Below are 15,361 nucleotides of genomic sequence, written 5' to 3' on the forward strand. Positions count from 1 at the left end.
GGGTGCCTGGATGGCTCAGTCAGTTGGGTGTCTGACTTTGGCTCAGGTCATGATCTCATGGCTCATGGGTTCGAGCCCAGTGTCAGGCTCTGTGTTAACAGCTTGGAGCCTGGAGCCTGCTTCAGATTCTGTGTTTCCATCTCTCTTTGTCCCTACCTACCCGGCTTGTGCTCTGTCTGTCTCTCTCTCTCTCTGTCAACAATAAACATTAAAAAAAAATATTTATGGGAAAAATACAACTAATATGGGAAAAATACAACTAACAAAACAAATGGATATAGAACTATTTGCTGTATTGTCTATTTCTTATATTAACAGACAAGCAATATAACAAACGTGACTAGACAATGAATAAAAGAGCAAATCCAAACCACCAACAAAAGCTGAAATTATGGCCAAACTCACTAATAATCAGGAAAAGTCAAATTTAAATTAATACACATTGGATAAAGGGCTAGTATCCAAAATCTATAAAGAACTCACCAAACTCCACACCTGAAAAACAAATAATCCAGTGAAGAAATGGGCAGAAGACATGAATAGACACTTTTCCAAAGAAGACATCTAGATGGCCAACAGACACATGAAAAGATGCTCAATGTCACTCATCATCAGAGAAAAACAAATCAAAACCACACTGAGATACCACCTAATGCTGGTCAGAAGACTGAAATGAACAAATCAGGAGACTGTAGATGCTGGTGAGGATGTGGAGAAATGGGAAACCTCTTGCACTATTGGTGGGAATGCAAACTGGTACAGCTGCTCTGGAAAACAGTGTGGAGGTTTCTCAAAAAGTTAAAATTAGAACTACTTTATGACCCAGCAATAGCACTGTTAGGAATTTACCTAAGGGATACAGGAATGCTGATGCATAGGGGCACATGTACCCCAGTGTTAATAGCAGTGCTTTCAACAATAGCCAAATTATGGAAAGAGCCTAAATGTCCATCAGCTGATGAATGGATAAAGAAGATGTGGGTTATATATACAACGGGATACTTGTATACTTGTATACTTGTATACTTGGCAATGAGAAAGAATGGAATAGTGTCATTTGCAGCAATGTGGATGGAACTGGAGGGTATTATGCTAAGTGAAATAAGTCAGTCAGAGAAAGACAGATACCATATGTTCTCATTCAGATGTGGATCTTGAGAAACTTAACGGAAGACCATGGAGAAGGGGAAGGGGGAAAAAGTTACAGAGAGAGAGAGAGGCAAACCATAAGAGACTCTTAAATACTGAGAACAAACTTTGGGTTAGTGGGGGTGGGGGAGAGGGGGAAGTGGGTGATGGGCATTGAGGAGAGCACTGGGTGTTGTATGGAAACCAATTTGACGATAAATTATATTAAAAAAATAAAGTGATACACAAGTATCACTTCACATCAGATTGGCTAAAATTAAAAGGACTGCTAACACAGGATACAGGGATATAGGAAATGTAAACTCAATTTATTTATTTATTTATTTATTTATTTATTTATTTATTTCCCCCGTTTTTTTCAATTTACATTTTAGTTAGTTAACATATAGTGCAATATTGGTTTCAGGAGTAGAATTCAGTGATTCATCACTTATACACAACACCCAGTGCTCATTCCAACAAGTGCCCTCCTTAGTATCCATCATCCATCTAGCCCATCCCCCAGCCATGTCCTTTCATCAACCTCTACTTTGTTTTCTGTCATTAAGAGTCCCTTGCAGTTTGTTTCCCTCTCTTCTCTATTTTCTCTCCCTTCCCATATGTTCATTTGTTTTGTTTCTTAAATTCCACATATGAGTGAAATCATATGGTATTTGTCTTTCTCTGCCAGACTTATTTCACTTAGCATAATACATTCTAGTTCTATCCATGTGATTGCAAATGGCAAGAGTTCATTCTATTTGATGGCTGAATAATATTCCATTATATATATATATGTATATATATATATACACACATATATATATACACACACATATACATATACATATATATACACATATATATATATATACATATACATATATATATATATACACCACATCTTTATCCATTTATCAGTTGGTGGACATTTGGGCTTTGTCCATAGTTTGGCTAGTGTTGCTAATGCTGCTATAAACTTTGGGTGCATGTACCCCTTCAAATCTGTATTTTTGTATTCTTTGGGGAATTACCTAATAGTGCAATTACTGGGTCATGGGGTAGTTCTATTTTTAACTTTTGAGGAACTTCCATTCTCTTCTCCAGAGTGCCTGCATCAGTTTGCATTTCTAGCAACACTGTGAGAGGGTTCCCCTTTCTTCACATCCTCACCGACACCTGTTATCTCTTGGGTTGTAAATTTTAGCCATTCTGACATCTGCAAGGTGATATATCATTGTGGTTTTGATTTGTATTTCTCTGATGATAAGTGATGTTGAGCATCTTTTCATATGTCTGTTAGCCATATGGATACCTTTGGAAAAGTGTCTATTATTCATATCTTCTCTCCATTTCTTAACTGGATTATTTGTTTTCTGGGTGTTGAGTTTGACAAGTTCTTTGTAGACTTTGGATACTAACCCTTTATCAGATATGTCATTTGCAAATATCTTCTCCCATTCTGCAGGCTACCTTTTAGTTTTGTTGAGTCGTTCCTTCACTGTACAGAAGCTTTTTATCTTGATGAGGTCCGAATAGTTCATTTTTGCTTTTATTTACCTTGCTTCTGGAGATGTGTACAGTAAGAAGTTGCTATGGCTGAGGTCAAAGAGGTTGCTATCTGTGTTCCCCTCCAGGATTTTGATGGCTTCCTGTCTCATATGTAGGTATTTCATTCATTTTGAATGTATTTTTGTGTATGGTATAAGAAAGTGGTCCAAGTTCATTCTTCTACATGTTGCTGTCCAGTTTCCCAGCACTATTTGTTGAAGAGATTGTCTTTTTTCCATTGGATATTCTTTCCTGCTTTGTTGAAGATGAGTTGACCATATGTTTGTGGGTCCATTGTTGAGTTTTCTATTCTGTTCCATTGATTTGTATGTCTGTTTTTGTGCCACTACCATACTCTATTGATGACTACAGCTCTGTAATATAGCTTGCAATCCAGAATCATGATGCCTTCAGTTTTGTTTTTCTTTTTCAGGATTGCTTTGGCTATTCTGTGTCTTTTGCGGTTCCATACAAATTTTAGGATTGTTTGTCCTAGCTCTGTGAAGAATGATGGTGGTATTTTGGTAGGGATCACATTGAATGTGTAGATTGCTTTGGGTAGTATAGACATTTTGCCCATGTTTGTTGTTCCAATCCAGGAGCATGGAATGTTTTTCCATTTCTTTGTGTCCTCTTCAATTTCTTTCGTATGTGTCCTATAGTGTTAGAGTATGTATCTTTTCTCTCTTTAGTTAGGTTTATTCCTAGGTATCTCATTGTTTTTGGTGCAATTGCAAATGGGATTGATTCCTTGATTTCATTTTCTGCTGGTTCATTATTGGTATACAGACATGCAAGAGATTTCTGTACATTGATTTATACCCTGTGACTTTGCTGAATTCATGTATTAGTTCTAGCAAATTTTTGGTGGAGTCTTTCGGGTTTTCTACATAGAGTATCATGTCCTCCACAAATAGTGAAAGTTTGACTTCTTCCTTGCCGATTTGGATGTTTTTTTATTTCTTTTTGTTGTTTTATTGCTCAGGCTGAGACTTCTAGACTATAGTACTTCTAGTACTGTTTTAAATAGTAATGGTGAGAGTGGACATCCCTGTAATGCTCCTGACCATAAGGGAAAGGCTCTCAGTTTTTCCCCATTGAGGATGACATGAGCTGTGGGTCTTTCATATACGGCCTTTATGATGTTGAGGTATGTTCTATCTATCCCTACTTTGATGAGGGTTTTTTTTTTTATCAAGAGTGGATGCTGTATTTTGTTAAATGCTTTTTCTTCATCTATTGACAGGCTCATATGGTTCTTACCCTTTCTTTTATTAAAAAATGGATGAATTTCATAACAGCTTATGTTGAACTAGAAAAGACACAAGAAAGTCACATCATAAGATTCCATTCCAGCAGGGTTGGCCACATAATGTGGAGCCATTGTTCATAAAGCAAGAGAAAAGTGTCATTAAAGGTATATATAAAGCTTTTTGTTTCTTTCAAAGTCTTTTGAATTGTCCTGGCATTTTAAATTTGTTATTCAATCTTGTTCTAAGCAAAGAAAAATTAAAATTAAAATTGTTATATTTAAATTTAATATTAAGTATTATAATTTGTTGTTCATATTTATATTGTGCAATGCTAGTTTTAAATGCAAATGTAAGAACATTTATCTTGTATGCAGAATAATTGGTATTATAAACTGTGTATTTTGTAGCTCATGCATGCATATGTATTTTGTTCTTTTTTTAAAAAAATTATTATTTAAATTCAAGTTAGTTAACAGACAGTGTAGTGTTGGCTTCAGGAGTAGAACCCAGCAATTCATCACTTACATATAACCCCCAGTGCTCATCCCAACAATTTCTCCTTAATGCTGGTCACCCATTTAGCCCATCTCCCCACCCACCTCTCCTCCAGCAACCCTCAGTTTGTTCTCTATATTTAAGAGTCTCTTATGGTTTGCTTCCCTCTCTGTTTTTATTTTATTTTTCTTTCCCTTCCCTATGTTCATCTGTTTTGTTTCTCAAATTCTGCATATGGGTGAGATCATATGATATTTATCTGTCTCTGACTTATTTTGCTTAGCATAACACACTCTAGTTCCATCCACATTGTTGCAAATGGCAAGATTTCATTCTTCATGATTGCTGAGGAGTATTCCATTGTATATATGTACCACATCTTCTTTATCCATTCATCAGATGATGGAAATTTGGGCTCTTTCCATAATTTGGTTATTGTTTATAGAGCTGCTGTAAACATTGGGGTGCACGCACTCCATCAAATCAGCATGTTTGTGTCCTTTGGATAAATACTTAGTAGTGCAATTGCTGGGTCATAGGGTAGTTCTTTTTTCAATTTTTTGAGGAACCAATACATGGAAGTAATACAACGAGGAGAGGATATGATAGTGTTCCTTGGTCACTAATGTTTCTTAGATACACATTGCTTCCTTTCTGTGTTTGAAGCAAGTTATGATTAAGATGGAGAGTGTGACTTTTGAGGCTATGGGGGCCCGTGCTTATTCATACCTGGAGGTAACATGCTTACTTCACACTGAGTCTCACTGAATCATCACTTGTCATTTGTCCTCTGGAATTCTATCTTCATGGGGCATTGTAAAGTCCATATGAGATGGGGCAACAAGCAACAGCAGACACACACATTGCTCCTTTGTCCAATCAGACTCCACTAACAAAACACAAACTCAAAGATAAAATTATTAAGAAGAATTTCAAGAAAATAATAATATCAGAGCACTAAGCTAAATATGAAGCCCTTTTGAGCACAGTTATATGTGTATACATTTTAGTTAACATATGTATACATTTCTCAAAATTTAGCAATTTAGTTTAAAACATTTAGTTTTTCTGGTGACTAATCCTATACTAAACAAAATAGATTAAAATGATCAGTTATCAGACTCTTCCTCCATTTCCTCCCAGCTATGTGGCCACTTCAATAGTTTAGAATGGCAAAACTATTACACGGTCACAGAAGATAAATTTTTTGTCTTGTTCCATATTTTTTTTTAAATTTTTTTTTTTCAACGTTTATTTATTTTTGAGACAGAGAGAGACAGAGCATGAACGGGGGAGGGGCAGAGAGAGAGGGAGACACAGAGTCGGAAACAGGCTCCAGGCTCCGAGCCATCAGCCCAGAGCCCGACGCGGGGCTCGAACTCCCGGACCGCGAGATCGTGACCTGGCTGAAGTCGGACGCTTAACCGACTGCGCCACCCAGGCGCCCCCCATATTTTTTTTTCAACAAAGAAAATGTAATTATCCCTTTGAATAGTATAATATATGAAAAAAAGATTGTAATGATCAGGCCACAATTTCAACAAAAGTACATTTCTTGCCTCTTTTATGTCTTATGAAATATGTAATGTGTCTGCAATTCATGAAGAATTTATATTCATTTTTCTCTATGACAGTTTAAGCCCCTAGGGAGAAAAGGCTTTGATAGGGATCATGGTATTTTGCCTCAATGTAGTCATTTGTCCTGGTCAAGGATGCAAATTGAAGGATGTTTCTTTCAGTGCCATTTTAATCACACCACTGAGAAGGAAGAAAGTTCAGTATTGCTGGATTTCGGGTCACACTTATCACATCTGCAATGCAATCAAGAGCTTTAAAAATTTTCTGAAGATTTTATTTTACCATTTTCCCCATGGCTAATATGCAGCAGGATAGTGAATTATTTTTACATTTGTCTGTAATACAAAAGCTAACGTACTGTTTAATTTTCAGTTCACGGAGGCAATGTTTGAAAGAAGTACTTCATAAGGAGGAAATTTATGAGTATATATTTTCCAAGTACTGTATTATTTGTTCAGAGCTAATATCATTACCTTGAATGTTTGCTATATTTAAAAGGAAAAATCATTTTAAGAAAATATTACAAATGGAAAAGATTTCAGGCGAGAAAAAAATTTTTAAAGCATATTGCAGTCCAACAGATTTCTCAGTGCCTTTATATGTTGCCTATGTGAGCTGATGTGCAAGCTAAGTGTACAGCCAGGAAAGTCAAGAGCATTACAAACTTGTCCAAAGGAAAAGCACAAAACGTGGAAAATGCTTTTTGAATCTCAAAAACCATCATCAGAATTATTATTGTCTGAATTACGATTATTTACTAACACTTCAACTTGTCCTTTTTTCTGTGTGAAAATTATATTGTATAGTTGAAGATGCTTCTCCTCTTATTTGGAAATAATATTTTTATCTTTTCGCTGAATGGTTTATATTGTGGTCCCCCTGGGACTTAATTCAACAAGTTTGAATCCGAGAATATCATTCTCCTCCTCAAATAAGCTCTTCCTTTTCTCTTAATTCAATTTTATCATCCTTCAAACCATCAGGAGATTCTGTCTGCAAAGTGTCTCAAGAATCAGTTCTCTCTTTTCCATGCTTACTCTACACTCTTCTGCTAGGCCTTCCTTCTTTCCCTGTGACTGTTGCAATAGCACACTACTTTTCTTTCCTTCTGTAGATTCTCCCTCTTTGCACTGCATCATGTATAGTCCCAGCCAGATGCATCTTTGTAAAATGCAGTTTTGAATTTACAACTTTTAAAGAACTCAGTTAAGACAATTGATCTTTTCAAAGGAAGACTGATCATGTGAGGGAACAAATATTAGCTGTTACTCACTATCATTTGCATTGGATGGATTTGCCTCAGATGTGGAGTTGGAGAATAGTCCTCATGTAGGGGTCTTAGTGGTCAATATCCTTCATGATATTGTCAGCCTATTGGGATATAGAGAATTAGAGCTGCCAGATTCCTTTGTGTCTTTCTGACCCCAAAGAAATGTGCATTCCTAATCTTTACTCTCAAAAATAGTCCTTAATGACCATTTTATTTTTTAACATTATGGACTACACAAAAAATTATATTGGGACATCTGGGTGACTCAGTTGGTTAAACATCTGATTCTTGATTTCGGCTCAGGTCTTGATCTCATGGTTGTGAGATTGAGTCCGGTGTCAGACTCTGCGCTGAGTGTGGAGCCTGCTTGGGATTCTCTTTCTCCCTCTCTCTGCCCCTCCCCAGCTTGTGCACACTCACTCTCACACACTCTCTTGCTTCCTCTATCAAAACAAATAAGCCTTTAAAACAATTATAAAATTATAATGTATAGTACCCTGGAGTAAACTGGAGGGGACCTGGAGACATTTATATCATGTTTAGTGAAAAGATCCATTACATTTATATGATATAATTACATATATTGTAGATATTAGCTATTGAGTGTGCTTAAAATTTTCAGATACAATCTTTCAGGGTTTTTAATCAGAAACTTGTACTTGTTTCCCTGAACATAACATTTTAAAATTAGGTTTTATGTTTTCAGTGGCTATATTTAATTCCTGATTAATACTTTTGGATAATGATTTCTTCATTTTTCTTGATAGTCACCATCAAAGAAGAATTGTTGACATAGGTATGTGATTTTAAAAATTAAAGCCATTTGTTTTTCATTTTAGAGACAGAGAGTGAGTGGGGGAGAGGGGCAGAGGGAAAGAGAGAGAGAATCTTGAGCAGGTCTGTGCTGAGCATGGCTCAGCTGATGTGGGTCTTGATCCCATGACCTTGAGATCATGAACCTGAGCTGAAATCAGGAGTTGGACGCTCAGCCAAATGAACCACCCAGGCACCCCTTAAAACCATTTTTAAAGCATTCAAATTAAGTATTTATAACAGTTGAAACTGTATTTAAAGCAGCTCTTCCTTTTTTTCCTTCAGAAATGAGAAACATTGAAATAATGTTTAATGTTAATAGATATTTAAAAAACATTTTTATTTATTTTAATAAAAAAAACCATTTTATTTATTTTATTTATTATTTTGAGAGAGAGTAAGAGAGAGAGCACGCAGGGGAGGAGCAGAGACAGAGACACATACATAGAATCTGAAGAAGGCTCCAGGATCTGAGCCGCCAGCACAGAGCCCAAGGCAGGGATTGTACCCATGAACTGTGAGATCATGACCTGAGCTGAAGTCGGACGCTTAACCGACTGAGCCACCCAGGCGCCCCTAGTGTTAATAGATTTTGAGTCCACTTAAACTTTTCCATATCAGAATTTCAAAATCATCACGAGGCTCTAATTTTCAGAAGGTGGTTGCATTTTAGAACTATCACCTGAAGCTAGTTTGAATGAGAAAAGGGACAAATCAGCCACAGACACACAGAAATCTTATAAATAGGTGATGGCAGAGATTCAGAGCCACTGCATTGGTGGTGCCTGCCAAGAATTTTGCCTGACTCCCATCCCCATTCCCATTTCCTGCTAGTAAGTGTACTTAGGGTTGGCCGCTGGCCTCCCTTGGTACTTAGGACATGAACTCAAGCAGTTCTGTAGCCTCCTTGTCCATGCATGCTCCAAGTGGGCCACTGAAAGTGATGCCCCATGCTGGACACCCATGCCGCCTAGCCTCACGGCAGGGAAACAGCAGGGACTACATACAACTCATGCTCCCTTCCTGCAACTGTGAGGGCAGCCAGTTCAGTCCTTACTCTGCTAGGGCCGCCTCCTGGAAACCCTGTGCAGCAATGCTCATTGTCTGGGGCAACCGCTCTAGGAGCTCCTGGTCATCGCAAATAGAGACAATTTCTCTCCTGAACTCCTGAACCTTTGTACTTTTTATGGTTCTCCTCTCACTTTCATGTTAAAAAATTTTTTTTTAACATTCAGTTTTGAGAGACAGAGAGAGAGTGTGAGCAGAGGAGGGGCAGAGAGAGAGGGAGACACAGAATCTGAAGCAGGTTCCAGGCTCTGAGCTGTCGGCACAGAGCTGGATGCGGGGCTTGAACTCATGAAGGGTGAGATCATGACCTGGGTTGAAGTCGGATGCTGAACCAACTGAGCCATCCAGGCACCCCTCTCACTTTCATGTTTTATAGTAAATTGTTTTATTCTTCCTAATAGGAAGCAAATCTCTTTGAATACTGAAACTGTGACTGAATCCTTTTGTCTCCTAAGGCACTGCATCGGTAACATACTTAGCACTCCATGGATATTTGTGGAATTGAACGTAGGTACAGAAATAAAATCTCTAAGAAGTTTCTTTGTGATTAGCTCAAGGTTGTAATGGGCAGTCAGTAAGTCTATTAAACATATTGAGGAAAATTTGGCTTTTATAATTTGTTTTATAATGTAGTGCAGATAAGCGGAATGGAGTATTTATTTTTTCTTCAAAAACAATGCCAAGAGAGTTTTGCAGTTAGGTTCATGAACCTTCAAGTTCAAATGATTTTTAGGTTTTGTTGTTGTTACTGATATTAAACCAGGGAAATCATGTATATTTTTCCACAAATGCGATTTTACATGAGGTTCCAATATATAAAACAGATAAAAGCAGAGCAGCCTAGGGTGATGCATAGGGCAAACACGACCTTTCCCCACCAACCTGTGCGCTATCAGCATCTGTGAGGAACCTGGGGCCCCATGGAACACAGTTTGAAAACTGCCACCACGGCATTTTCACTTGCGGGGTTCTCATTGCGTAAAGACATGGCAGGTCAGACATCAGAATCGCAGGCCCCATCCTGGACCTACTGTATTGGAATATACTTTTTAAGAAGATTCCCAGGTGATTCTTACCTGTGCATTAGAAGCATTAACTTAGAGGATATGGGGGATGTTAGGATAGGAAAGGAGACCAAATAAGAATTTGCTATTACAGATACGAGAAATAAGATAGAATGAGTTGTGTTCGTGAGAAAAAAAAAATGACGCTGGAATCGCGTTTCCCGTATGATTCTGGGTGCGGACTGGGCACAGGAGAAATGTGTGCAGTAATTTGGAAGGTAGAGGAAGCAACGACAGTGACACCGGCGACTCTTGCAGGGTTGCAGTGCCGCTGCAGCTCGCGCATGTGGCGGCTGATCTGTAATCCACTTCCTTGGGCTGGGGCAGCGCTGAGGCTTGCACTACAGCTGCAGCTCGGTGTGCAGCTGCATTTGACTTTGCTGCTGCTCCTCCTGCCGCCCCTCCAAGTCCTGGGCCAGGCACTTGGGCAGCCCCGCGGGTGCCGGTCTCTGGAGGTGTCATGGGAAAAGACGCATATTCCTGCTTGTCCTTGTCGGTGTTACTTTGTCTTTGTGAATTCTGGCTGGTCTTCGTGGGTTCTAGTTTTTCCCTGATTGCTTCCACTCTGCAGCGCGACCTGTTCCCTCCCTCTGACCCAGCTGACCTACAGCACTCTCCGCCTGGCCAGCAGGCGGCTACAGACACAGCAGCTTTGCATAGACTTCTGCACCAGCTCTCCCTGTGGTTCCGGCTTAGAGATGTTTCTCGGGTTCTCCAGCTACCCCCTTCCGGAGTTTTCCTTCCCCAGCTTCTCCGACAATTAAGTTTAAACCCTATAAGGAACCCCTCACTCCATATTAGTCACTGTGGTCCTGGTTCTCCAATTAAACCCTGATATGTGTATTTGATTCTTTCAGGTCTCGCAGGACCAGTGGAGTATATAGTCAAAGGCTAATCGTTCCCCACAACTAAGGCAAATCCCATCTGATGCCCCATGATTTAGGAAGTTTTCCTCTCTGGCTGGTGGGAGCAGACACTGTTCCAGGTCTGTGAGTGCCTCGAGTGCTGTTCTCTTTAATCCTTCCAGGTGGTTCTTTTTCTGGCTTCAGATTGTTTGCTCACCTACAGGTGCTGATCAGTACTTGGCTGAGTACTTAAAGAGAACCATCTGCACATTCCCAGATTTCTCTCTTCAGTGAGAAGATTTCTTTAACCCTCTACATGGCCAGTTCTAGCCTCCTTCATCTCCCCAGAATCTTGCTTGCTTCTCCTCAACTCAAGGAGACCTTGCCCTCAGGTTGTGCCTTCCTGCACTGGGGTCTGGAAACTCTTAAAGCAGTAAACTGGGACAGCCCCAAGGATGTTTATTATCTCTTAGGGATCACTGCCCTTCACTGTCTGACGCTCGGTGTCTTTAAAATCGTTGTTCCAAACAACTTCATTTAGTATTCTTGGTTGCTTTAGGCAGGAGGGTAAATCTGATCTGCTATTTCATCTTGGCCAGAAATAGAAGACTATTGTTTTCATTCATTCATTCATTCATTCATTCATTCATTCAAAACTGCATGTTTATTTTATTTCCATTAGAAAAAATATTATCTCTTAAAATTTTGGTCTGCTTTTGTCTTCTTTACTTCTACCACTCAAACTCCAGTACTTCAATTTTACTCAAGTGAAAGCAGAAGTAGATAGCTGATGTGAGAACTAAGTATTTCACATCATTAAATTAATAGAATTTAATTGAATGAGGTGTGCGCTTTATTATTTATCAGGAATAGTAACTCATCTCTCCTGCACGTTATTTCCCTTTACTATTATTTATGAGAGTAAGTATGTAATGAGTGTCTCTTTTCCCACACGCAGTCACATGAGTGTGCTTAAGGGTGGTTTATAACACCGGGAACAGGATTTGTCCTCTGATCTTCAATTCATGCTCAATCCCCCTTATTATAGGGTATTTCCACAATAACTTCAAATGTTTTAGTCAGACGTGCACTTTCCAACATCAGCTGTAAAAATTAAGATGTTAATTTAAAAACATTATTATAATTACAGACTAAATAATGCTGGACCCACTTACAGCGATGCTGTTGTGAGAGGTCCTTGGACAGCCACTGGCTTCAGTCTCCACATGGCCTCCTTTGGCAGAACAGCAACCTGGTAAGTGGCTCCAGCAGGAAAGCTACTCTTGAAATGTTGCTTGTGGGTTTCATTGACGGTTTTGAAGCCATTTATGTCAGCCCACAAAACAGTTGTCTTTACATTTTAGTGAAATCACAACCTGCAGCTTTCAGAATTTCACCCATGTGGACAAGGGCTTGTTTGGTTTCTTCTGCCATCCCTCCTAGCACCAGCTGTCCACTGGAAGGTTCATGCCTACCTGTCCTGAAATGTAAATAGTACTACTGTTGACTAACAAAGCTTGACTGTAGGGACCAACAGCTCCTGGGGCTTTCGCAATGCTGATCACCTTTCTGATCAAAGACACCGTGGCTAACACTGCCATCTTGCTGTCCCTCCAAGAGAACAGTCCCGTACACTGTCTCTCATAGCATCTCACCTGACTAACCAGAAGACTATTGCTTTTGTTCTCTTAGTTAAGAGTCACTTATGTTTTTCCTCCCACTCTGTTATCTTATTTTTCCTTCCCTTATATTCATCTCTTTTGTTTCTTAAATTCGATATATGAGTGAAATCATATGGTATTTGTCTTTCTCAGACTGACTTATTTCACTTAGCATAACACTCTGTATTTCCATCTATGTCATTTGCATATGGCAAGATTTCATTCTTTTTGATGGCTGAATAATATTCCATTCCATTATATATATATATATATATATATATATATATATCTCACATTTTCTTTAACGATTCATCATAGGGTAGTTCTTTTTTTAACTTTTTGAGGAGACTCCATACTGTTTTCCAGAGTGGCTGTACCGGTTTGCATTCCCACCAACATGGCAAGAGACTGCATCCTCACCAACATCTGTTGTTTCCTGAATTGTTCATTTTAACCATTCTGACAGGTGTGAGGTAGTATCTCATTGTGGTTTAGATTTGTATTTCCCTGATGATGAGTGATGTTGAGCATCTTTTCATGTGTCTGTTAGCCATCTAGATGTCTTCTTTGGAAAAATGTCTATTCATGTCTTCTGCCCATTTCTTCACTGGATTGTTTGTTTCTCAGGTGTTGACTTTGATAAGTTCCTTATAAATTTTGTATACAAACCCTTTATAAGATATATCATTTGCAAATATCTTCTTCCATCCTGTAGGCTGCCTTTTAGTTTTGTTGATTGTTTCCTTTGCTGTGCAGAAGTTTTTATCTTGATGAGGTCTCAGCTCAGTTTTGCTTTTGTTTCCCTTGCCTCCAAAGATATGTCTAGTAAGATGTTGCTGTGGCCAAAGTCAGAGGTTGCTGCCTGTGTTCTTCTCTAGGATTTTGATGATTTCCTATCTCACATTTAAGTCTTTTATCCACTTGGAATTTATTTTTATATATGGTGTAAGAAAGTGGTCCACCTTCATTCTTCTGCATGTTGTTGTCCAGTTTTCCCAACAACTTTTGTTGAAGAAACTTTTTTTCCATTGGATATTCTTTCCTGCTTTGTCGAAGATGAATTGACCATATACTTGTGGGTCCATTGCTGAGTTTTCTATTCTATTCCATTGATCTATGTGTCGGTTTTGTGTCAGTACCATATTGTTTGGATGACTACAGCTTTGTAATACAGCTTGAAGTCCAGAATTGGGATGTTTCCAGCTTTGCTTTTCTTTTTTCAGGATTGCTTTGGCTATTCGAGGTCTTGTGTTCCACACAAATTTTGGGATTGTTTGTTCTAGCTCTGTGAAAAATGCTGGTGGTATTTTGATAGTGATTACCTTAAAAGTGTAGATTGCTCTGGGTAGTATCGACATTCTAACAATGTTCTTCCAATCCTTGAGCATGGAGTATTTTTCTATTTCTTTGTGTCCTTTTCAACTTCGTTCATAAATGTTCTGTAGTTTTTGTGAAGGGGACATATTTTGGGGTGTCAGGATATAGGTGGGGTGATATTTGCAGTTGAGATTCCTCCTTGGTGTGCTTTACCTTCCAAATGAGCAGGTCTGGATATGAGTCAAGGCGTTGACAACATGGGAAGGGAACCAATGGGTTTGGTTCTGTAATTTTCAGGGCATTGTGCATTTTGTCTCATTTCAGCCTAACAGTTACCTAAAGACCCTTTGAACAAATCCTAATTCCTTAAAGCATACACCTGATTCTTTTCCTAAGCAGTTTGACATACTACTTCCCTTCAGGATTAACTACTGTAATAGTCTTTTCTGCATACAAATAGACCTGCTCACTTAAATCCTAGTAATTTCTTAAGTCCTATTATCTTTTTCGGCCTCAGAACAAGTCCAAATTCCTGCACAAATCAAACACATATTTTATACTTTATTCTAATATCTCCACGTTGCCAATTTTCTGGTAGGATTCATTTAAATTTCAGTGAGAATTAATGCATATTGGACACAAGCAATATGCATGTCCAGCTGGAGTTCACAGATAATTTCTGATAATTTTTCTCTTTGAAAATTCCTGCCTTCTCTGTATTTCTCCCTCTGAAGATAGGAAGTAAGTTTTCTCTGTGAAATATAAGTTTGTGTTGCTGTTGTGACTTTTAATCAAACCTAGTTTTTGGCTTTTACTGTCACTGTAATATGTTGCAAAATTATATTACATTTTTGAAATTTTCCAAATTTGTTTCAGATACAACCTTTTCCCTTTTGTCACAGGTTAATGAACCTAAGCTTCCTGTTTGGTTTATGAATTTTATGTAATAATATCATATGAGAAACATATAAACAAATCTCCCAAGTTTGTTATGGGCCCAAGGCAATAAAAAGATCTTGTTAATTTATTAAAAAAAAAAAAAAAACCTTTTCAGATTGTTTGTCCAAAAGAAAAACCTCTACTCACCCAAAAGAAATAATAAATTACCTTTTAGTCAGCTGCAAATACATATAAACAAATCTAGTCAGGAATTATCTTGGCAGGATAGGGTCAGATTTTTCTCTGGAAGATTTCTTTTTATTTTCACATGACACACATGCTAGTGAAGTTTGAGAAATTGGGGGTGAAGTGGACTGAATGAACCCCTTGGCACACAGCATTGCTTTACCTTCCTGTGACATTTCACAGTCTCACTGTC

At 38.4% G+C, this 15,361-nt stretch overlaps 1 pseudogene; it reads right to left on the reverse strand.

Annotated features, from left to right (window-relative positions):
* Positions 1–12,236: 12,236 nt before the first annotated feature.
* LOC115512981 lies at positions 12,237–12,666 on the reverse strand (annotated as a pseudogene).
* Positions 12,667–15,361: the final 2,695 nt, after the last annotated feature.

Source organism: Lynx canadensis, chromosome B1, assembly GCF_007474595.2.
Source record: "Lynx canadensis isolate LIC74 chromosome B1, mLynCan4.pri.v2, whole genome shotgun sequence".
Taxonomy (NCBI): Eukaryota; Metazoa; Chordata; class Mammalia; order Carnivora; family Felidae; genus Lynx; species Lynx canadensis.